This window comes from Schistocerca cancellata, chromosome 3 (genome assembly GCF_023864275.1).
Source record: "Schistocerca cancellata isolate TAMUIC-IGC-003103 chromosome 3, iqSchCanc2.1, whole genome shotgun sequence".
In the NCBI taxonomy this organism is placed as follows: Eukaryota; Metazoa; Arthropoda; class Insecta; order Orthoptera; family Acrididae; genus Schistocerca; species Schistocerca cancellata.
The window spans coordinates 884,680,557-884,704,974 of NC_064628.1; the positions used below are offsets into that span (position 1 = coordinate 884,680,557).

Below are 24,418 nucleotides of genomic sequence, written 5' to 3' on the forward strand. Positions count from 1 at the left end.
GTACATAAACTTGGAGTCAAGTTGAACCAAGATTATCAATTCATTAGATAGATAACATTTATTGCTACATTTTGTAACTATTTTTCTTCTGCGATACATTTTCCCCCTTGATGATGATGAAGTCCCATACTCCGTAACAGATCATAGGCTACGATGCGGGAGACCCGCACCGTCGTTCGAGGCTAGGTCCTAGTGGAGTTGGTTTGTCATTGCCTTCCTGCGACCGTAATGGCGATGCATGATGATAATGAAGACGACGCAATAACACCCAGTCATCTAGAGCTATGTGAAAATCCTTGATCCCGCCGGGAATCGAACCCGGAACCCCCTTCTCCGATAATATTCTGTTGCAAATGGTTCAAATGGCTCAGACAAGGGAACCTCCCCATCGCACCCCCCTCAGATTTAGTTATAAGTTGGCACAGGGATAGGTCTTGAAAAACTGAACACAGATCAATCGAGAAAACAGGAAGAAGTTGTGTGCCTACGAAAAAAATGAGCAAAATATACAAACTGAGTAGTCCATGGGTAAGGTATGTAATATCAAGGAAAATGTGAGCCTGCGAGTGCCGTGGTCCCGTGGTTAGCGTGAGCAGCTGCGGAATGAGAGGTCCTTGGTTCAAATCTACTCTCGAGTGAAAAGTTTAATTTTTTATTTTCAGACAATTATCAAAGTTCAGGCACTCACACATAATCCACTTCCCTCTCCAAAATTCCAGGACATGTTCAGATTTGCTTGGACATATGCAGGATTTGACGGTCTACACACGGAAACAATGAAAACGTAAAAAACATATGTTTTGACAGAGCACAGGGAAAACTGTGCGACTGCGAAAGTGTTGCATTCATTTGTTGCAGTTTATGTGACAAACTCTTATGTTTTCATCACTTTTTTGGGAGTGATTATCACATCCACAAGAAAACCTAAATCGGGCAAGGTAAAAGAATCTTTTTACCCATTCGCCAGGTGTGCAAGTTAGGTGGGTCGACAACATATTCGTCATGTGACGCACATGCCGTCACCAGTGTCGTAGAGAATATATCAGACGTGTTTTCCTGTGGAGGAATCGGTTGACCTATGTCCTTGCGATCAAATGTTTTCGGTTCCTATTGGAGAGGCACGTCCTTTCGTCTACTAATCGCACGGTTTTGCCGTGCGGTTGCAAATCACAGACACTAAACTTATTACAGTGAACAGAGACGTTAATGAATGAACGGACAGATCGTAACTTTGCGAAAATAAAGAAAGTAAAATTTTCACTCGAGGGAAGACTCGAACCAAGGACCTCTAATTCCGCAGCTGCTCACTCTAACCACGGGACCACGGCGCTCCTCAGCTTTTATTCTCCTTGATGTTGCTTACCTTAGCGAGGTGTGTATATTTTGCTTATTTTTTCATAGTTCCACATAACTTCTTCCTGTTTTCTCGATTGATCTGTGTTCAGTTTTTCAAGGTCTATCCACTGTGTCAATTTATAGCTAAATCTGAAGGGGGTGCGATGGGGAGGTTCCCTTGTGAGCACTATGGGACTTAACATCTGAGGTCATCAGTCCCCTAGAACTTAGAACTACTTAAACCTAACTAACCTAAGGACATCACACACATCCATGCCCAAGGCAGGCTTCGAACCTGCGAATGTAGCAGTCGTGCGGTTCCGGACTGAAGCGCCTAGAACCGCTCGGCCACCGCGGCTGGCTATTCCGTTGCAATTTGACGTCATTTTGACAAGTGGTGTTATTTCTACGGCGGAATGAAAGTTTAATTATAATCACCCTGCAGATTTAAGCGGGCATTAATTGATATGTGCTTAAAAGGTTTTATGGTATATTTTATGATGAGCTAGCAACGGCCTTGCCGCAGTGGATACACCGGCTCCCATGAGATCACCGAAGTTAAGCGCTGTCGGGCGTGGTCGGCACTTGGGTGGGTGACCATCCAGGCCGCCGTGTGCTGTTGCCATTTTTCGGGGTGCACTCAGCCTCGTGATGCCAATTGAGGAGCTACTCGACCGAATAGTAGTGGCTTCGGTCAAGAATACCATCATAACGCCCGGGTGAGCGGTGTGCTGACCGCACGCCCCTCCTATCCACATCCTCCACTGAGGATTACACGGCGGTCGGATGGTCCCTGTAGGCCACTCGTGGCCTGAAGACGGAGAGTTATGATGAGCTATGCATTCCACACTATCTGGTAGAATCAATTTCCAGAAAAATTTTCAATTATTAATCTCTCTTATGACATCGAAAAAACGTTTTGGAGATGAGATCTAATTTTCAAAGATCAAATGTCTTAACAAGATCAGTATAAAGCATTTATTCAAGATATTACCATCAGACAGTTCAAGTAGGGATAATCATACTGGGTATCCTACTTAATGAATGCGTCTCTACTGCTGTCTGTTCTTATTGTCCCTGTCTCTCACATACTCATTGTCACAGATTCTGTCTGTCATTATCACCCACTTTCACTTTCTCCTTCTCGTTATTCCTGTCCCACTGGCCCTGTATCCTTCATCCTTTTCCTAGCACTGTTGTGTTGTATCCCTGTCAACAATGTTCCACTTCCACTGTGACCCTCTCTTTGTTTCACACTGCCATTTTTTCTTTCGCTCTTTCTGTAACACAAGCGCTGTCTATTATCTTCCAGGATTTATTACGTTTCAGTCACTTCCCCACTGACACTGTCTCCTCTCTCAGCATAAAAAATCGTGAACGTTCACATTTCAACATTTTTGGGAAAATTTTTAAAGTTGCTGAGGGAGGCAGAATGAGGCAGCTGGTACGCCACTTTTCACTCAGGGTCTTTGAAATAGGAGCATACTCGCCTTTTTTGTTCCGCCGGTTCACTTGTTTCCGCTGCTACAACGGGGCCATGTCGCTCATATGAAAAGAACTTTACGGGTCAGTAAAATTTTGATTGCTTACTTATGTGAAACTGAGATGACATAGAACCTCAGACTCACTTTTCCGGTGCACAGAATTTTGAATGTGCTTCAGTAATAGAGTTGAGGGTTTAAGAACCATTCTGACGTTAACGGAGACGCTTTACAGCTTATTAGCATATATCTCTGTGCTGTGTGTCGTTATAAACTACGTTTTCGCCTCACTCTGGATTTTACCTGTGTTTTACCTGTACAAGTATGGCAACTTTGAACATCTGTACCTTGGAAACGGATGCAGATATCAAGACAACTAGCAAAGTTATTTGAAATCGCGATCTTGAGAACACGTCGTAAATATTTCAACCTTTTGTTGTGCATGGCCGTCTTGAAACGTGCAGCTTCATTTTGGTACCCAAAAACCACGTTTTTAGGGTGTTTCTTGATATTGGATAAAGATTTTTGTATATGGGAAGATGGCACTTCTAGATAAATACCTAGAGAATGAACTGTTAAAATTTGAGAAATTTGCTGTACTCATTTAGATATCCGTTGTTGATGGCGAAAAAATGTTAAATGATTTACAGAGGGACCGACAAGCGACACCTCTGCATGAAGTCAGGTTAGCTGTTAAGAACCTGTGAAGCCTTTCCGACACTAGTAAAACTTTACGAAGCAGAGGCTCTTCAACAATTCATGGAACACATGAACAGCATACATTCGAACATCCAGTTCACTGTCGAGAAGGAGAAGGAAGGGAGACTGCCTTTCTTAGACGTTTTAGTACGACAGGCGGACGGGCGTCTTAGCCCCTCTGTATACCGTAAGCCGACGCATACCGATTTATACCTGAATGCACAGAATTTCCATCATCTTGCTCAGAAGAGAGCCGTTTTGAACACGTTGGTATATAGAGCAAAAACTGTTTCCGACGAGGACCACTGAAGGTCCGAGATTAACCATCTGAAGTACGTGTTCCGAAAGAATGGCTATGGTGCACGCACCGACTGCGCTGTTGGAAGGTCAGACCATTCGTACCGTTTCCGACCACCAAGGCCATATTAAAAATAAAGAACTGGAGAAATCGGCAATTGCGGAGCACAGCCTCACGAACAAATATAAAACATTGTTCCATGAAACAAAAATTCTGTCCCATGCCTCACGTACCGGGGTTCCGTTGAAATAAGAATGAGCCAAAAGATAGCGGATGAGCTGTGCATGGAAACGAGCGCTTGATGCAGAGAAGCAGCAGAGACGTTCCTTCGAAGGTTTACGCTCCAACGGAAGCGGTGGCGCCACCGGCGCACACACTGACACCGTCTGCGACAGCAGTACGTAATCGCCGACCAATCATTAGCGGACCAATCAGAAGCCGTCCACGGGCTATAAAAAAGGCTACAACAGCAGCAGTGAAACTGGCGCCAGACATGCACACGCCTCAACTCCACCCTCCCTGTCAACTCCTCCAAGTACTGGTCAGACTTCCACCACCTTACTGGTAGCCATCCCACCCCGCATTACCCCATTCTCCATGACGATCGACCCTTTCCTGACAACCTCAGTAAGGCTAACCATTTTGCTTCCCACCTATCCGAGGTCTTCGCCATTCCTGACGATCCCCATTTTGATTACTCCCTCTTCCCCACCGTCCTTGACCGAACTGACACCTCTGTCCCCCCGCTCGCCCCTACTTTCCAGTACTTGGATCGGTTACCCCCCCCCCCCCCCCCTCAGACATCAACACTCCCATCACCACACAAGACATCACACTCGTCCTCCGCTCCAAACGCAACACTGCCCCTGGTCATGATGGTGTCACCTACCGTCACCTCAAGGAATCCGCTCCATCCTTCCTATCTGTCCATGCTACCCTGTACAATGTCCTCCTCTCCACTGGATTTTACCCCAACCTGTGGAAGACCTCCCGTGTCCTGCTGTTCCCTAAACCTAACAAACCCCCTCTGATACCTCTTCCTATCGTCCAATCTGCCTGACCTCAGTGTTTAGTAAGGTCTTCGAGGCCATCCTCTCTCGCCGTGTTCACCACCACCTTAACCAGCACCGCCTTCTTCCTCTTACCCAATGTGGCTTCCGGCCTTCCTTCTCTGCCGACGACCAGCTCCTTAACCTTACCAATCTTCTTTCCCACCAACTTAACTCCCGTCGCTCCGCTATCCGTGTCTGGCATCCCAGGCTACTCTTCAAACTCCAGACCTATGCTCTCGCCATCAACTTCGTCCATCTCGTTGCTTCCTTCCTCTCCCATCGTCCCTCCTATGTGACTATCCACAATTCCAACTCCTGTACTTTCTATCCCTCCGCCAGCGTGCCCTAAGGTTCTGTCCTTTCCCCTCTCCTCTATCTCCTGTACACTGCTGATATGCCCAAACCTCCCCCTCCTGTTCATCTTCTCCAGTTCGCTGATGACACCGCCTTCCCAGCCCTTTATCCTACCCTTCAACGGTCCCAACGTACCCTCCAAACCCACCTTGACCAATTCACCACTTGGTGCAACCAGTGGTTCCTCCGTGTCAATCCCTCCAAGACCCAGGCGATCATCATAGGCCGCACCACCTGCTCCTTCCGCCTCCATGGTCTCTACCTCACCATTAATGGCCATCCTATCCACCTCACTCCTATCCTCAAATACCTTGGTCTCACACTCGACCACCACCTCACCTGGACTCCCCATCTCCTTACCATCCAAAACAAAGCTCACAATCGCCTCCGCCTACTGAAACTCCTGTCTGGCTGGACGTGGGGTCTGCATCCTTCCACCATCCTTCACAACTACAAATCCTTGATCCACCCCGTCCTCTGTTATGCCAGCATAGCTTGGATTTCCGCCCCTCCCCGGTTCTATAAAGCCCTTCAAATCCTCAAACACCATGTGCTCCGCCTCGCCTTCCGCATCCGCCTTCCGTCCCCCATGCGCATCCTCTATGACCTCGTCCCCTTCCCCCACCTTCTCCTTTTCCTTGAACACATCCGCACACTATATATTGTCCGCTGCCTTGATCCCCCTCACCCCCTGGTGTCTCCCTTCCTGTCCACCCTCAACCAGTTGCCGCACCTTTACCATTGTGTCCCACCCTCTCTCCATCTCCACACCCTCCATCTCCTTTCCCAACGCAACTTCCACCATCTACCCCTCCCAGATGATGAGCTTCGCCCTGACATCTACCCTTCCGACCAACTCTAACCCCATCTTCCTGCCTCCTCCTCAGGGTTCCCTCTCCTCCCCCTCCCTTCTCCCCCTCCCTCCTCCTGAGCGGCTTCCCCCTCCATCTCTTGAGCCACCTTTCAGTGTCTCTGTGCTCCCTCCTGCCCTGTCTTCATCTCCTGCCCCACGTGTCTCCTGCTTCTTTGTGTACCCACTGATGCCCCTCCTCTCTTCATCCTGCCACTTCCCCTGCTGCCCCGTGCTCTCCCCTCCTTTCCCATCCTCTCTGCCCTTTCCCTCGGCAGGTCCCGCCTGGCAGTTTTATTGTTCGTCGTGTGTGCTCCAGGTGGGTTTTTAAGTGTGTTGTTCCGGAGTGTTTTTACTACTGCGGCCGACTTTTAATGTGTGCATGTCCATTCAGTGTCTTTTCTGAGTTTTGAAGACTCGCCAACTGTGTTTTTTTATCTTTCTGCTGCCTTTTAACTGTCCTCCATGAATGTCTCCGTGTTAGTCAATTTTTTACCTCCATTTGCTCCCATTATTCTGTTTTAAGTTCCCCTTTCTCGCCTTATGTATGTAAAATTTTATTCTTATTTTAAGTTGTTATGTCACTCAGCTGAAGAGTGGCGGATTCTGCCGCTGACAGCCCTCCCCAGCCCATACGGGGCAGGGGAATGAAATCACAATACAGAAAAAAAAACAAAAAAAAACAGCAGTGAACCTCTAGAGGGTTGGATCCTCTCCTTCGAAAACTTCAGGTTGCAAAGCCTGGGCTACTCTCAGGGTGGAATCTCCGTCTTCGAAGATTGTTACTGTTGCTGTCTGTCTGTCTGTCATTGGTCTGTCTGTCTGTCTGTCATCGGTCTGTCTGTCTGTCATCGGTCTGTCTGTCTGTCTGTCTGTCATTGGTCTGTCTGTCTGTCTGCCCGCCTGTCCGCCTAGCTGTTCGTCTGTCCGCCTACCTGCTGTCCGTCCAAGGCCGCCGCCGCCTGCTGTCCATCCGTTCATCGCCATTTCGTCCAACATGAGTGGGTGTTCTCTGAGTCCCCCCCCCCCCCCAGTGACCATCTCACCCAGGGTGCCCTGATATACCACTGTCACCACCCTGTTGAATCCTCCAAATCCCCTCCCCAATCCTACCGCTGCCAGCGATGCCTGTTGTACAATGACCACCTGACTCCCAACTGCAAACCTGCCCCCACCCAAACACTCACCGCCCTGCCCCAGCACCAGAGAGAGATTAAAAACCTTAAAACTGAGAATAAAAACCACTTTCTCGGAGGAAACCGAGAACCACAGAGACCATCCGGGCATCGTCAGCCAACATCAAAGGTAAAGTGTGGGGGAGTCTGTACTTAGCACGCAGAGCCAAAAGAAGGGGGCATTCGACCAAAATATGGGCTACTGACTGGAAGACTCCACAACCACATAGTGGGGGTTGCTCATCACGCAAAAGAAAACCATGGGTCAGCCTGGTATGGCCAATGCGGAGACGATACAGTGTGGTCGAGTCCTTTCGGGAGAGGCGAAAGGGAGAACGCCACGGGCCTGGTGTCACCTTAATCGCACGAAGTTTATTAGACAGGGGACTAGCCTCCCAAGAATTGGCCCATGACTGTGTGTAGTGGGATTTGATATGAAGCCGTAAATCCGCTGCCGGAGGGGTTACAGAAAACGGGGGGTAAGTGACTGCTCCCCCAGCCAAACGATCAGCGAGCTCATTATCCGGGATACCCACATGGCCAGGGACCCGAAGGAAGTCAATGGAACAAGCAGCACGGTGAATATCAGCGAGATGGTCATGGATGGCAGAGACCAATGGATGGCGCGAAAAACACCGGTCAATGGCAAGAAGGCCACTCATCGAGTTCGTACATAACAAAACGCGGTTGTGTTGGGACTGTTTAATAAAGGTAAGGGCCTGGGAAATTGCCATCAATTCCGCAGTAAACACCCCACATGTTGGTGGCAGCAGATGATTTTCCATTCCAGCAGAGGACGTGAAGGCATACCCCACATGATCAGCAGATCTAGAGCCATCAGTGTAAAAAAAGCAACAGCATCCCGAAACTCCCATAAAATTTGGCGGAAAAAGGAACGGAACACCACTGGGGGGATGGAATCTTTCGGAGCTCGGCGGAGATCCATCCGAATTCGAGGCCGAGGAACTAACCAAGGGGGTTTGGAGGGGAGGGAGCGAGGAAGACAGGACAAAGAAGGAAGCTGAAAATCACAACAAAGAGACGCAAGGCGGAGCCCAACCGGTAAACCCGCCCATGGGCGGGAGTCGGGTGGGCGACGTCCATGGTCTGGGAACAGGATAGAATAGGAAGGATGAGTGGGAGAAGAACGGATAGCGAGTGCATAAGACACCAGAAGCTGGACCGCCGAACGGAAAGGGGGGGTGATCCCAGCTTCAACCAGGAGACTATCAACAGGGCTAGTAGGGAAGGCACCGCTGGCCAAACGGATACCACGATGGTGGACTGGATCCATCATGTGCAGTGTGGAAGGAGCAGCAGAACTATAAACTTGACAACCATAGTCCAAGCGAGATAGAACTAGAGCATGATAAAGACGGAGAAGGAGGGAACGGTCCCCACCCCAAGAGGAGTGGGCAAGGAAGTGAAGGACATTGAGTTTCCATAAACATCCTACCTTCAGGATTCTGATATGGGGCAGCCAAGTGAGCTTGTCGAAAAGAAGACCCAGGAAACGAAACTGTGGGACCACAGGCAATCGTTGTGCATCGAGATAGAGCTCTGGATCAGGGTGGATTGTAGTATGGCGACAGAAGTGGACCACCCGCGATTTTGAAGGAGAGAATTGAAACCCGTGTGAGAGGGTCCATGCAGCCGTTCTGCAGATGCCATCGAGGAGGAACTAACACAAATGCAGAAATCATCCACATACAGGGCAGGGCGACCAAGGGACCGACTGAGGCCACAAGTCCATCGATAGCAATGAGGAAAAGAAGGACACTCAAGACAGAACCCTGTGCGATGCCTGTCTCCTGGGTCCATGGAGAACTAAAAACAGTACCAACTCGAACTCTGAATGACCGATGGAACAGGAACGGGCGGATAAAAATCGGGAGTGGGCCCCGAAGACCCCACTGATGAAGGGTAAGTAAGATGTGATGGCGCCAGGCCGTGTCATAGGCCTTGCGAAGGTAAAAAAAAACTCCGACCAAATGGCGGCGCTGGGAAAAAGCCTGCCGAACTGCGGATTCAAAGAGAAGTAAATGATCGATTGGAGACCGTCCCTCTCGAAAGCCACACTGGTAAGGTGACAATAGATTCCGAGATTCGAGGACCCAATTGAGCCAACGGGCTACCATCCGTTCAAGTAACTTACAAACAACATTGGTCAAACTAATTGGCCGATAGCTGTCAACAGATAGGGAGTTCTTACCAGGCTTAAGGACAGGAACCACGATGCTATCCCTCCACTGAGAAGGGGAGTCACCCTGGAGCCAGATACGGTTAAACACCCAAAGAAGATGTTGCCGTTGTGGAGCACTGAGATGTTGAAGCAGTTGGTTATGAATGGAATCTGGGCCAGGGGCCGTATCATGAGAAGAAGATAGAGCAGAAAGAAATTCCCATTCAGTAAAAGGTTCGTTGTAAGATTCAGACTCACAAGGGGTGAAACATAAGGTGGAAGCTTCAGCCCACTGTTTCTGGTGAAGGAAAGCAGCTGGATAGGAGGCTGATGCTGATGCCACTGCAAAATGGGTCGAAAGATGTTCTGCAAGAACTAATGGGTCCGAACAAAGGCCATCTGGGAGGTGAAGGCCTGGGAGGGTGGACTGCCGATGGCAACCTTGGAGAGAGCGAAGTGTAGCCCATACCCGTGACAGAGGGACAATAGAACCAAGGGAAGAAACGAATCGTTCCCAACATATCCGCTTCCTCTGTTTGATTAAATAACGGGCTTTAGCGTGGAGGCGTTTAAAGGTAGTAAGGCTGGCTACGGATGGGTGCCTCTTAAAGTGTTGCAAAGCTCGACGGCGATCACGGATGGCAATGCCAATGGCCGCACTCCACCATGGGACTTGCCGGCGACGAAATGGCCCAGATGAGCGCGGGACAGCAAGGCTAGCAGCGCGAACAATCGCGTCAGACACGTCACGTAGGACGTCATCAATACAACCCGACAAAGAGGGAGAAAACACGACCTGTGCAGTGTATAGAGGCCAATTGGCACGTTGGAAAGACCAATAAGGTAACCTGTCCACCGGGGAGCGGGAAGGGAGCGAGACAATCAATGGGAAATGGTCACTATCACAAAGGTCGTCGTGTGGCGACCAGTGTAATGAAGGGAGGAGAGAGGGAGAAGGAAGAGAAAGATCAATGGCAGAAAAGGTACCATGACCAGCACTGAAATGAGTAAGGGAGCCATAATTAAGAAGGCACAAGTCGTGGTCTGCAATAAACTGGTCTATAAGAAGACCTCGTCTAGATGGAAAGGCACTGCCCCACAAGGGATGATGAGCATTAAAATCCCCAAGGAGGAGGAAGGGAGGAGGAAGTTGCTGAAGAAGGGCAGTTAAGGCAGAGGGTGGAAGAGTCCTGTCAGGAGGGAAATAAAGATAGCAAACTGTGACCACAGACTCTAAGTGGACCCTAACAGCAACCGCTTCCAATGTAGTTTGAAGAGGAATCCACGTGCTACCAATGTCTGTACGGACCAACATACAAACGCCACCAGAAGCCCACAGGGGGCCGACCCGATTTCGACAGAATACACGGAACCCGTGGAGGGTCGGTGAGTGAGCATCAGTAAAATGAGATTCCTGGAGAACCACACAAGCTGCAGTGTAGGACGAAAGAAGGGATTTCAATTCTGAAAGGTGACAATAGTATCCATTACAATTCCATTGGAGAACCACAGAACGATGATTTAAATGGGGGCTGAACACGCTAAAGCCAGTCATACTGCCGGGTCCCCACCCGTCACCGACAAGGAGGGGGCGACATCCATGAACGACAGGTCAGAATCCGGTTGTGAAGTCGGGGAAGGGACCTCCGGTGAAACCAGAGGCTCTTTGTCCCGGGACTTACGTTTCTTCTTCTTTTCAGGCTGAGATCGAGGAGGGCTGTGTGGCGTAAAGGAGCCAGCTGCAGCAAGATCAGGAACAGAAAGAGACCGGGCGACCTGGGGGCCGACAGACCGCAGCTCTCGCTGTCGTCACGCGGCAGCAGACCTTTGGCCTGGAAGGTGCCGGGAAGGGGCATCCTGGGAGAGGCGCCCTTGACCGGCAGACGCCGAAGGAGTGGGACACTTCTGCGGCTGGGGAGGGGGAGCAGCGCCCAGAGGAGAAGGTGTGGGAGCCACAGGGGAGGGGGGGACGAGAGGGGTCCGGGATGTGGGTAAGGAAGGGGGAGGAAGGGGTGAAGATGTAACCAAGGCGTAACTAGATGTCATGGACACAGGGTGAAGATGCGTATATTTCTTACGGGCCTCTGTGTAGGTTAAACGATCGAGGGACTTATACTTCTGTATCTTCTTTTCCTTCTTATATACTGGGCAATCTGGTGAACGTGGAGAATGACTACCATATCAATTTACACACACAGGAGGGGGAACACAGGGACTCCGCTCATGGAGTGGATGTCCACAGTCACCACAGAGAGGGGCCTGTGAACAGTGGGAAGACATGTGTCCAAAACGCAAGCACTTAAAACACCTCATAGGAGGTGGGATGTACGGCTTCACATCACATCGATAAACCATAATCTTAACTTTCTCAGGGAGGGTATCCCCTTCAAAGGCCAGGATAAAGGCACCAGTATCAATGCAATTGTCTTTAGGACCCTTCTGAACATGCCGAACAAAGTGAACACCCCGCCGTCCGAGATTGTCCCGAAGTACCTCATCAGTTTGAAGGATGAGGTCCCTGTGAAAAATCATACCTTGTACCATATTTAGAGACTGGTGGGGGGTAATGGACACAGGAATTGTGCGAAGATGGGTACAGGCACGAAGGGCCGCAGATTGGGCAGCTGAAGCAGTTTTGATCAGCAATGAACCCGGTCGCATCTTGCTCAGGGAGTCCACTTCGTCAAACTTGTCTTGAATGTGTTCCACAAAGAATAAAGGTTTGGTATTGGTGAAAGTATCTCCATCAGTCCTGGTGCAAACTAGATAACGGGGGAAAGGTTTTGCCCCTAGCCAACGGGCCTGCCCTCTTCCCAGGGGGTAGCCATGGAAGGGAAGGCCGGAAGGGCAGGAGAAGCAGCACTCGAAGAATCAGTTCCATGCAGAGAGACGGCCGCAGAAGAATGGCCAGAGTTCTGGACCCGTATGCGTTTCATGCGCATAGCGTCCGCCCTGATACCACCCACTCTGATCAGGGGCTCTCCTTGTGGGCGCCACCCAGCCACAGCAAGGGCCGTCTGGCATGGCGGCCATTGCTGGGAGTTCCGATGCTCCAGGATGACGAGCAACCACTCCAAGGCATGCATGAGGAGGTCACAGCTCAGGTATCAGAAGTGTGATCCCTGTGTGTTCATGGGGCTCAACCAAAAGGGTATATAGCGACCCCACCACACGGGCTGGCTACCGTGCTGGCTATGCACCCTAGCATCAGACAACAACGTGAAAGAAGAGGTGGAATGTACTAGGAGGGCGCACGTCGGAGACAATAGGTAAGGTGCTCTTGAAAGGTGGCTACACTGAGTCACAGCGCCAGAGATTGCGCCAAAGAGTATTATTCAGCCGCCTCCACTGGCAGTGCTTATTGAGAAGTTGTCGTGAGAGTGCTTGTTGAGAAGTTGCCGAGGGCAGTAGGAGTTCTGATGTAGCCGTGACTAGTTGTGAGCATGTTGTGTGCAGTTGTTCTGATGGGCTAGACAGCCGATGCTGTTCGATTGCGGATGTTGTAATGATCAGAGTGTATGTTTCGTCAATATATATGAAGGTAAAGAAAATTTTTTTCATTTCAAATGTCCTAACTAACAATGTCTCTTGGTCACAGGTTCAGTCAACAAAGCATCTGGATTGTGTTCATGTATTAGAGTGTAATTCTGGTTTCTATGTGCAATTATAGTATTTTTTTTAATTAATTCGTTGTAGATGGCGTTTAAAGCATCTTGTCGTATTGAGGAAGAACCGTGCCAGATGTGTACGTTGAATCACACTTCCACACAAAGAACAGTTACACTTGTGCTTTATTGTTTCGTAGTTTTGTTTCGTAGCTTTTATAGTTGCTGGGGACTTAATTAATTAGTTGTGTTAACGGAAGTTTTCTTTCATTCTTTGTTGTTATTCTACGCAGTCAGATTGCGTACTAATACCAGTCAGGGCCAACCGGTTACGAGACTTCGTAGCCGGACATACAGCGACTAATATTAAAATTATTTGCATAATAATATTTAATTAAGCCTCCATGCACGTGGCGACCGCTGCTTCGGATCGTCCCTTGGAAATCTTCTGATAGTAAAAATAGCAGACAGTAGTATTGTTGAAGTAATTTGTAGTTTAGTAATTGTAGTCTATATTGCATGTGTAGAATGGTAACTGAACATTTGTAGTTGTCTTGTCATTCTTTTAATGGTATTTTGGCAGAATTTAATTTTTGATGTCTTGTATACGGGTTTAAAAATTTTGTGCAATTATGAAGATTTCAATTATTCGTTAATCGTGTTTGTCGGGAAGCATTTCGCGTGAATGGTATTGTTGGAGATAAAGTGTTATATTGTGCGTAATTTTCGTATAGTGACGAGTTTTGTATGTTTTGTAAATGATTACGCAATCGATGAAAAAGACAAAAATGATGAATAGTGAGAATGACGAAACTGTTAACATGGCGAACTCGCCAACACAGGAGAATAGTATGATGAATGAAGTAGAAAGCAATTTAGTGAGTCGGGAAAATAGTCCGGAACCAGTTCAAAATTTTTCACAATCAAATAATTTTCTGAATTCGAGATTAACGACAGAAGATTCTGGAATAGTATTGAACACAGGTAGCTTTACAGCTATGACGAAGGAAGTTGGTTTTGTGGGAAATGATAGGGGCGAAAAGAATTTCGAACAAGTTAATATGAAGCAGTTGATGAGTGCAATATTAAATTTGGGATCACGGTTAGACTCACAAATAGGAACAATTAAAACAGATATGGGAACATTGGCAACACGGTTAGAAACTGATATGGGAACAATGGAAACACGGATAGACTCACTGGGATCACAGTTAAGATCTGAATTAAAAACAGTGGGATCACAAATAGGAACAATTAAAACAGAGATGGAAACAATGGAAACACGGTTAGACTCACGAATAGGGACATGTTTCAAAAACATGAAAGATGAATTAAAGAAAGAAATTAGAGAAGAAGTACAACCAATTTTGAATGCTCACAATAATAGATTAATTTCAATAGAAATAAGACGAAAGGAACAGGATAGAGAACAGGAAGAAAGAGATCGCGTGATAGTACAAAAATTTTCAGAGTTAAATTTACAACGTGCACACAATAAGGAAGAAATATTTGAAAGAATCGAGGAATCCGTACCAAATGACAGAATAAATAACCTAACACAACAGTATGAACAGTTAACTACTAAATGTGTCAATACTGAAACCCGAGTCGCGTAAATAAACAGAAAGAAAAAATAGGTGACTTATCGGAAAGAGTTGAGGAGATTGCAGATAAATTGACAAGTCTTAGTTTAAATGGGGACAGAGATTCGGATGATACAGCTCCATTGCCATTTGCAGAAACAGAAGAGTACCAGAACATAAATAAACATGTTGAAAATCAGAGAAAATTTAATGAACGCGTTAAAAGGGAATTTGAGGCGTTACGAAAGCAAGTCAAACAAATTGAAGGCGAAATTGAAGAGAAAAGACAGCAGAAGTAATTTAGAATCACAGATAGCAGAGGGGTTTGAAGAAAGCAATTTATTTCATTTACGAGAAACAACAAGAGAGCGCCAGGCGCGCGAACTTGACAATAATCGACATTGGGACTGGGATAGACGCGGTAGGTCTTTGTCGCCACGAGGAGAAAACTTTGACTATAAACACTTCTAAACTGTTCGGAAATTTAAGATCTTTCGCAATTCTAAGAACGACATACATCCATGTTCATGGTTAGATCAATTTATGTACGCACTTCCACCAAATTGGCCACTAAGTCACAAACTGGAATTTATGTGTGGATATTTAGAAAACGAACCGGCGACGCGCATGCGCGCACTTATTAGAGATTGTAATAATCTAAATGATTTTTATCATGCATTTCTATCGGCATATTGGTCCGAAAACACGCAAGACAGAGTCAAACATAGTCTTATTATGCAGCGTAATTTCAAACAGTCTGAGTTCCGCACGCCGGCAGAATATTTTGAAGACATGATTCGAAAGAATCAGTTCCTTTCCAACCCTTATAGCCCGACTGAATTAATTCGCATTTGCTTAACTAAGCTGCCACAATCGATAAGACAAATTGCTTTAGCCGAAGATGTAAAGACGACATTGTGACTTTTAAGACCTTGCTACAAGAACTTGAGTATGACAACGACTACGGGACTTCTTGTAATTTTTTCAGTAACAGTTATCACAATAGATTTTCAGAGAGAAGGGATAATGATCGGAACGGTCGTTATATGGATAATTTTGAGAATGACAGACGAAACAGACAGGATAATAGATACCAGCCTTATGACAATAACAGACGTTCTAACAGAAATTACACAGACAATTATAATAGCGGTAATTCGTACCGGAATGATCAATCATACGGAAACAGTAATCGGTAACATCAAGACAGAAATTATTCATACAGTAATAGAAATTCTTTCTACAGAAATAACCAGGGTAGTAGATACAACAATAATCTCAGAAGTGATAGTCGAAATTACACAAGAAATAGTTATGCAGACAGACAGGAAAACAGAAATTTTAATAACAGACACAACCAAGAATTGGCATCTAACAGACAGGAAGGACCTAATTGGCATCCTCCACGTGACAGAACTTCAGAGAGACAAGTGCAAATCGTAGAAATTGATCCGCGAAATGACGCGAATACTCAAAGACGTGACGCAAACAATCGACAATGACTTGCAGCTTCGGCTTCTGGCAGCAATATAGACGGTTCAGAAAGTAATGACACTACGACTTTACACTACGTACGCCTGGAAGACATGAGAGACATTTTGCTAGACGAAAAGGAAAATAATGTAGACGCATTTTTACATCCTGTTATTGAAGTATGTGTGGGTAAGAATAAGTTCACTGCAGTTCACTGGGAGCCCATTGAGTGTCATTAGTGAATCAGTTTTTCGTATATGTGAAAGAACTATTGCTTGTCCTGTGTTACCTGTTTCTAAAACTACAATTCGAGGAGCTATTTCTGGAAAAAGTGTGGAAGTCAAACAACAAACCAACCTAAATTTCATTTGTCAAGGATACGAATTTTCTGCTAATTTTATTATTGTTCCATTACTCAGTACACAAGTTATGTTAGGTATGGAGTTTCTTAACACACATAAGGCAATTTTAAACTTTAAAGAAGGAAGTGTGAATTTGACTGTTGCCGGAATGCTGAAAAGTTTGAAATTTTTTGAGTGTATAACTAAATCTGAATCAGACACAAAATGTTTAAGGTTTCTTACTTCTGATGTTTTCGCTGAGTATTATGACGACAATGTGTTCATTCATAACAACGACAATAGATACAGAGACGGGATGGATGATATAATTAATACCGAAGAATTAATTAATGAAAAGGTTAAGAAAGCTGAAGTGCCAGATGACGTTGCAAGAGAAGAATTGCACCAAATTTTGACTTCACATGCTACAGTATTTAGTCATCACATAGGAACTATACAAGGCTTACTATATTTATTTAAAGTAAAAGAACACACACCATTTCGGGGGAAAACGTACACTATTCCTTTGGCTTACAGAGACAAGGTTAAGAGTGAACTTCAATACATGTTAGATCAAGGCATTATTGAGCCAGCAGTCAGTCCTTATACTAGCCCATTACACGTCGTTCTTAAAAAGGATGGGTCAATTCGTTTGGTTCTGGATTCCAGACAGATAAATAATATCATCATTCCTGAAATTGACCGTCCACAAAATTTAGATGAACTTCTTCAACATTTCCATGGAATTAAAGTTTTATCCACGATTGATATGCGCGCAAGTTTTTGGCAAATAGAACTCCACCCTGATTGTAGAAAATACACTGCCTTTTTAGCCTTTGGTAACTGTTATCAATTTCGGAAATTACCGTTTGGACTTACTGTATCTTCAGCAGCATTCATTCGAAGTTTAAACGAAATTTTACCTGATTATCTTCGTGACAATATTACTTCATATTTTGACGATATTCTTATTGCTAAACGTTCTTGGAGTGAGCATAATTTTGGATTCATTATTACGTATTTTTGCAAGAGTTGGCATTACAGTGAACATGAAAAAATCTGAATTTGGTCGTTCTCGGGTGAAATTTCTTGGTCATATTATTTCTACAGAAGGTATTCTTCCTGATCCAGAGAAACTAGACGCTATTCGTAATTATGCTGTTCCTACTACAAAAGGTGATGTTCGTAGTTTCCTTGGTGTCTGTAATTTTCTTAGACGTTTTGTTAGATTGGATAATTTGTCCACACCTCGTTTGTGTGAACTATCTGGAAAGAATTCTAATTGGTGTTGGGATGAGGAAGCTCAATCAGAATTTGAACAACTTCGTGATGCTTTAGTTGCTGCTCCACTTCTTTCACATCCGGATTTATCTAAAGATTTTTGTTTGGCGACGGACTCATCATACAAAGGCCTAGGTGCATATTTATTTCAAGAGATAGAAAAAAACGGCGTTGTAGTACAGAAAACTATTGCATTTGGAAGTCGTGCTCTCTCTAAATCAGAAAAGAATTATTCGATTACGGAACTTGAAGCATTGGCTGTTGTTTGGCCTTTCACAAAATTTCGCATCTTTTTGTATGGCAGACATACTAAGGTTTACACCGATCATCGAGCTCTGGAATTTCTTATGTCAACAAAATTACCTCATGGAAGACTGTCACGATTGGCGCTGTATCTACAGGAATTTGATTTTAGTATTGTTTACATACAGGGTTCTTCAAATATTATTGCTGATGCTTTATCACGTGCACCTATAGGTTTGAAACAAAGTGCTGAAGAGGACTGCAAAGAAAACAATTATTGTTTGATGTATATTCAAGGTGTTGCGTTTGAGAATTTTATTTCTTCTTCGCTCCAGGACATCGCTAAGGAGCACAATAAGGATCCAATCTGGAAGGACATTAAGGAGAAGTGGAGGAGAAAGGAAAGCGTAGCGATTAGACAGTATTATTTAGTTCGCAATGATATTCTTTTTAAACGAAAATCGGTTGATAACTCTGTTTGGTTAGTTTGCATTCCTGATTTCCTATTTCTCACAGAGCACCGTTGTTTCCTATCATTCCAGCGAAATTAAAGGACATGGCTGCAGTCGATTCGATTTGTTCTGTCCAGTGGTTCGTTCTACTAATGGTTTTGCGTACATTTTGGTAGCAGTGGAATTGACATAAAAATATGTGTTTTTTACATCTTTACGCAAAGCAACAGCTCGTTCAGTGTCTAATGCTTTCATCAAACATTTTCTTAAAGAAGTGGGTCATGTTGATGAAGTTATATCAGATAATGGATCACAGTTTCGCTCTAAAATTTGGCTTCGTACTCTACGGCGTCGTAAGATTAAACCAGTTTTCATTTCACTTTTTCACCCTCAATCTAACGCTTCAGAGAGATGGATGAAGGAAATCAATAAATTGTGTTGACTTTATTGTCATCAGAATCACAGAACATGGGATCAGTATCTTCATATTTTTCAAAACATTCAGAATGAACTCCCTAATGATTCAACTTCTTTACCGCCTATATTGATATTAAAAAATAAAGCACCGACAAATCGCATTTCTGAAATCGTTCCTTTTCTGCCTTCACGGAAACTGCGGCATTCTGAAGTTGTCAATCTGGCTCTACAAAATATTGCATCTGCGGCTGCTAGAAGAGAGAAATCAGCTAAACGTCCTGGTCGTTTAAAAACCTTGTCAGTTGGTCAAAAGGTGTTAATTAAGTCTCATCGTTTGTCTCACAAAGGAAAAGGCTTGTGTCGCAAATTTTTTCTGCTTTATAACGGTCCATATAGAGTTCGCAAAATTATTCATGATAACACTGTCGAAGTAGAAACTCTTAAATCTCGGCGCTCTAAGGGAATACATCATATATCGAACGTTAAAATTTTTGTGGAATGACATACTTTTGAGAAACTAACAGTTATACGTAAACACGCAGAGAATACAAGGATACCGCGCCGTGTTCCGGCGGCGGCACATACTCAAAGCAACAGTCAAGTCTGCGCGCCGCACAAGGCAGTCGTTGATCGCAAACAATTACTTCCTACGTCACGCGTACCTACAGCTGATCGAGTGCTCAGTGCAAATGCACTGACAGCCGTAAACAAATACACAGTGTAATTTCTCCGAATAAATTCAGTATAAAGCTATAGTGACTTGATAAATTATGTTATTAACGTTCAGTATTTTTCAGGATACGGTTGTATAAAATATTTAAAACCTTCAAGTAAATTCTGTGTGTGTCCTATGTTAAGAGGATTTGCTATCGAGAAAATTTCAGGAAGAATGTAATTTCGAAGAAGAAAGTAATAAACTAAAAAGGTAACTATTAATTGAGTTTATTTTTCAGGAAACATATTTTCACTTAGGTACGTACTTTAGACGTAATTTGCTGCTCGCGATTACGTGATTTATACTTTGTGTTAACTGATTTTGACAATGATTGATTAATGAACAGGGTTGTTAATTATGTATACCATGCATCGCTTGGCTGCACTGCTTTTTTTCCACTGATGTCACATTTTTTTTTTTTTTACTATGTGCCCGTTGTGCCTATTTATTTAAATTATAATTGTCACCTGATTAATTGCACTGATATGATTATTTATGTAATTTATACTTTGTGATTTATCTACTTGCGCCTTCATGTTTACTTATTAAGATTACATATGAACATTTATTTGCTTATGCTGATATGATGCTAATGACCTGTTTATTGTGTAAGATATATATTTGCTGCTTTGCGTATGGATATACTGTGTACGAACATGGAGTTTAGGTCACACTATGGTATTAATTATAGATTGTTCGCTTGGCAGAGCCTCGTTGTAGGGTTTGTGCTTGACATTCTGTTCTCTACTGGTATATTTACTCGCTATTGCATGTTTTGCTTACGCTTAGTGCCTTATATTTTAAGATAAGAAAATGAACTGCTATAATTCTACGAACGACATTGGTACAAGAAACTTCATTGAAGTCACATGAGCTGGAGGTTCTATGGAAGCTGTATAAATTTATGCTAATAAAAAGGAAGCTAACGATATGAAATACCAACCCTAGGTTTAGACCATTGACAGTTATTACACTGCATTCTTCGTGAGCAATTGAAATAGCAAGTGACACTTGACGCAAGACATACTTCATGTTTGCTTCTGTTTTGCCATGATTCTTGAAGTGGTGTACACACTGTGAAATATTACTATCATTCACACTCCGTACTCGTACTTACTTACTGAAAGTTATTCAAACTAAAGGCTGTTAGAGGTCATGTATGCATTTCTTTTATTTAATGATGGACAAGGTAACCAAAATGTATTTTATAACTCATAATGAGTAGAAGATTTGGGTCAGCTGGATTACACAGAGGTTGTGTGTGGACAGTGTGTCTTCGGATTGTATAGGATGATGAATTGAAGTTTGCACTAGGATTTTATCTGTACTTGTTCGAGGAGACTGACTAGAGGAAATAGTTGTTATGGAAGTGAAATGATATTGGTGATAAGGTTTATATGTATCGACGTATTGAAGAGGTATTATTGAGGTATTGAGATTGTATGAAGTTGATGATTATTGGAGTTTTGGTGGGCAAGAGATACGGTAAACGATATTGATGATAAGGTTTATATGTATCGACGTAAGAGGTATTATTGAAGTATTAAGATTATGTGATGATGATGATGATTATTGGAGTTTTGGTGGATAAGAGGTGAAGTAAGTGAGGAGCATTTTTTTGTTTTTTTTTATTGTTTGTCTATATGGAACAAGGAGGATGAACATGGCAGACTAGAACACTCAAGTGGAAAGAAGATTGTCTACACACACACTTTGTTAAATCAATAAGCAGTATATACTTTTTTTGGAGAGAGGAAGTAATTGCATATCTTGGCACACTGACAGTTGTTCAGCAACCGTACATTTTGATTTGGCTTGGCAAACATTGGTCTTGGCATGATGACTATGACGTCGACTAACTATTATTGACTGTTATACACTGTTACCACTACTACTTGATACACATGTTGAACATCAAATTTGGACAGAATTGCATTTACACAGTTAACACTATTCAATTACACAGTAGTACTTAAATGTGGATGAAAGATGAGTGAGTGTGTTTTGTGTGTTTCTCCTTCCTAATCCCAAATAATTGGTACCGACCTATCTCCTAAATATTATTTTTCTAGTTTATTGTGGCTTGCACTGACACCAATAAATATTATAGGTTTATTGATATTTGTGTATTTGTAACATTTAATATGACAATTATCTGATATCATTTGTGTGTTTATTATAATTTGTATGTTTAGTGTACGAGCATTGATAATAATTTTGTAAAAGCAATCGTGTGTGCATTCAAACTGTTGTTCATGCTTACACATATTAACATTGGTGGGGCCACTTGGAAATGTTTAATTTCTGTTAATGAAATCTGATGAACTGTCTGATTAGTGATAGTGAATGTTATGGACTGTTACCTGCACTTGTTCAACATGATGGGTGCCACTTGAAAATGTTTAATTTCTGCTGATAAACTCTGATGAACTGTCTGATTAGTGATAGTGAATATTAAGGACTGTCACCTGCACCTGCTCAACATTGCTGGGTGCCACTGTTGGAACTGTTTCTACTGAAATAATGTCACTTGTTGCTGTCTGCACCTGTTCAACATTACTGGGTGCCACTGATGGTCTGCTTCTACTAAAATGTGTCACTTGTTGGTGTCTGCACCTGCTCAACATTGCTGGGTGCCACTACTTGTTGGTGTCTGCACCTGCTCAACATTGCTGGGTGCCACTGATGGACTGCTTAACTTATCAACAAGCACTCTCACGACAACTTCTCAACAAGCACTGCCAGTGGAGGCGGACGAATAATACTCTTTGGCGCAATCTCTGGCGCTGTGACTCAGTGTAGCCACCTTTCACTCTTCCCCAAATGGCTCACACTATGGAGGAGAAATTTTGTAATGGAGGTCGAACCCCAGAGGGGGACCAAGGAATGCCAAAAGGAGGAGATGATTACGCAACAAAGCCGAATTGTAAAACCAACAGAACCAGGAGGATAGCGGGGGCCAACATAAGCAAGGACACCAAGAGAGGGAGAGGAGAGGGGGACGGGAAAGGAGAAAGGAGGGGAAAGGAGGGGAAGGGGAAGGAAATGCAGCCGTGGAGAGAAAGAAGGCTGCAATAGCTCGGGGCCCCGTGCTCGCCACGCACATATCCACACAACCGCGATGTTGGAGTGTTGTCTCTGGGAAAACTGAATTAAATGTTTGACGAACTGAAACTGTGTATTTACCGCCAGCTTTGAACACTTGTTCGACTAAAAAAAAAAAAAAACACGTTCTTCAATGGTTACAATTTTAATAGTGACAAAAACGAAACAAACGAACAAAGGGACTAAACGTTCACGTCAACACGTAACGACACACATCAAGGATACTACTGACGCTGGCTGAGATAAACGAAACAGTGGAATGCTGGGGGAGTCCACTTGAAGGGAAGTAACCCAGGCAGGCGAACAATCATACGGCGCGCGCGGCTAACAATCATACGGCACTGCAGAGACACTTTTTGAAGACCCCGTATTAAACGACATCTGTCTGTACAAGCGATGTAAAGGGCTCCACAGGAGCGCTCGCATCGGTTGCTCGCTTCAGCACTGCCACACAATAGTGGTTTCCGATACAATGTCAGTAACTATTTCGGAGCCATTGTGTCGTGTAGTTCTGCTCAATGGCAGCTGATCTCCATACTTTCATTACTCCACCTGAACAGGCCATTAAGGCCCAACGGTACCGACCAGCCGCCATCTCACCCTCAACCCACAGGAGGCACCGGATGCGGATATGGAGGGGGACATGGAGGGGCATGTGGTCAGCACACCGTACTCCCGGCCGTATGTCAGTTTACGAGACCGGAGCCGCTACTTCTCAATCAAGTAGCTCCTCAGTTTGCCTCACATGGTGTGAGTGCATCCCGCTTGCGAATAGCGCTCGGCAGACTGGATGGTCATCCATCCAAGTGCTAGCCCAGCCCGACAGACGTTCACTATCACTTTCAAAAAATAAATAAAAAACAAACGATATTTTAAATGTATTAAACTTTTTTCGAAATCTGCTTGTCGTGAACTGATGGTTGATTTAGATAATATGTTACAGTTTTTAATGATGCCAAGTGTGTTGTGTACATGGTTCCAGTCTGTGTTTCACAAATATATCACAAAAACCCTCAATTCTTTTTTCATCTACTAGTCTGGTAGTTCCACTGCAAGTATTTACAAAATGATTTTGCAATTTCTATGTATACATAGAAATATTAACAACATCAATGCTCTGGTTTCTATAACTCCTACATCTACATACAGGGTGTTTCAAAAATTACCGGTATATTTGAAACGGCAATAAAAACTAAACGAGCAGTGATAGAAATACACCGTTTGTTGCAATATGCTTGGGACAACAGTACATTTTCAGGCAGACAAACTTTCGAAATTACAGTAGTTACAATTTTCAACAACAGATGGCGCTGTGGTCTGGAAAACTCTATAGTACGATATTTTCCACATATCCACCAAGTGTGGCAATAATATGGCGTAGTCTCTGAATGAAATTACCCGAAACCTTTGACAACGTGTCTGGCGGAATGGCTTCACATGCAGATGAGATGTACTGCTTCAGCTGTTCAATTGTTTCTGGATTCTGGCGGTACACCTGGTCTTTCAAGTGTCCCCACAGAAAGAAGTCACAGGGGTTCATGTCTGGCGAATAGGGAGGCCAATCCACGCCGCCTCCTGTATGTTTCGGATAGCCCAAAGCAATCACACGATCATCGAAATATTCATTCAGGAAATTAAAGACATCGGCCGTGCGATGTGGCTGGGCACCATCTTGCATAAACCACGAGGTGTTCGCAGTGTCGTCTAAGGCAGTTTGTACCGCCACAAATTCACGAAGAATGTCCAGATAGCGTGATGCAGTAATCGTTTCAGATCT

The 24,418-nt window shown here is 44.3% G+C and overlaps 1 pseudogene; it reads left to right on the top strand.

Moving 5' to 3' along the window:
• The first annotated feature begins 1,842 nt into the window (after positions 1-1,842).
• Positions 1,843-1,960, top strand: LOC126177714 (5S ribosomal RNA; annotated as a pseudogene).
• Positions 1,961-24,418: the final 22,458 nt, after the last annotated feature.